Below are 1,663 nucleotides of genomic sequence, written 5' to 3'. Positions count from 1 at the left end.
GCACTTCGCTTGATTGTATTTATTTATTTAGCTGATGATTTAGAGTCCGCTCTTTCAGGCACTGGGAAGCGCATCCCGTTCAGGTGCTGTGGATATTTGATGCCAGTTGGCCAGGGGTTCACAGGGGATAGTGAGCGGCACCCGTCGCTCGAGGTCAGGGCCGCCTTTGATGCTCCCTCCTCTCTGAGTAAATTTGGCCAAGGACCTAGTGTACTTTGCTAAAGATAACAATATATCTGGATTGTGGGGGGGGGGGGGGAGGAGAGAAAAGAGGGAGCTTGCCCTGCTGCCAGAGGAGGGGAGGAGAGCAGCCAGTTGGTGCCTGGGCAGGAGGTGGAGGGCACTCGTGAGCGGAGGAAGAGGAGGGCTGTGAGAGTGATTCTGTCCTACCCCACTCCCACTGTAACTTTCCTTTTCTCCCCCACCTCTCTGTATTGTAACTTCACCTCTTGCTGCCTCCAATGTAAATTCTCTTCTCCTCTCTCTCTTGCTCCCCCTCCCTCCCCAACTTGGAAGCAATACAACTGGGCCAGTTTGGCCTTTTCACTTCCCCTCTGCTCTCTTCCTCTCTCTACCCTGCTGCTGTAACTTCCTCTCTCCATTGACTTCTCTCTGCCACCTCCCCTTCGCCCCTTCCTTGGGCTGCTCTCCCTCTCCCTCACCCCCGATGTTACCTTGCCCGTTGGCGCTAGGTCTGGCCTCCCTACAGGACCGAGCATCCAGCAAGCCAATGCTGGTTTTGGGGAGGGGGGGGCGTTTCCAATAGTAATGGAGGGCAGCACCTTTGTACAGATTCCCCCTTCTCGAGAGGGCGTTGCAGGAGAATGGAAGAGGTTTTTGAAAGTTAATATGGGAAACTCGGAGCTGCTCGATGAGAACCTGCCTTTGCCCGTGGCGGTCCGTTGGAAGGCCGCATTCCTCTTCCATTGGGTGGCTGATGGTTTAAAATATGTAGGTGTCCAAACCGGAGCAAAGTGGCAGCGTCTTCGTGGTTTAACCTACACGCCAACTCTTGGGAGCTTGTTTTGGGACCTTGAAGTTTGGGTCTCGCCGCAGCTTATCTTGCATGGCTCGCGTTGTGGCATTCAAGGTGGCCTTTGCGGCCCAAGCTGCATTATCTTTTTCAACCTCTTCCTGTGTTGATACCCTGATAAGCTTCTTAAACGGGTGCGGGCGGAGACTATTCCGTTGCGGCGTTAGAAACGTCAACTGCCGAGGCTCGCGCGGGGGCGGTTGTGTCAGCAGCGGCCTGGCGGCTCCAAAGGTTACAAACTACTGTGCCGCGGCTCAGCTGCAGGGTCCTGCGCACAGGGGTGGAGAGCGGAAAGCAAATCCGGCAGTGGGGAGAGTTGGAGCAACTCGCTGTGGGGGCCGTGGGCCCTTGAAATGAATACCCCGGACGGCCGAGAAACTGCCGTGGGCCGTTGTGGTGGTAGCAGGCCCGGAAACGGCCTAGGGTGTGGTGCCAAACATCCAGGCCAAAGAGGAGCTTGCTTTAGAGCCGCGTGCTGACATCCTTTCCAAAGGGGTGTTGCTGTGGCCCTCTGCCTATGGGTACCAAAATCTTAACTCTGGCCCTGGGGGTTGGCGTTCCTTTTGTGCTGTCGATTCTTAACACTTGGACTGCTCGTAGGCTGTTCCTGGTAGGTAGCAAGGCTCTTCC

The sequence above is a fragment of the Rhinatrema bivittatum genome, chromosome 19, assembly GCF_901001135.1.
Source record: "Rhinatrema bivittatum chromosome 19, aRhiBiv1.1, whole genome shotgun sequence".
NCBI classification, from domain to species: domain Eukaryota; kingdom Metazoa; phylum Chordata; class Amphibia; order Gymnophiona; family Rhinatrematidae; genus Rhinatrema; species Rhinatrema bivittatum.
The sequence above is the reverse complement of the archived record's forward strand: the minus strand, read 5'-3'. Positions refer to the sequence as shown.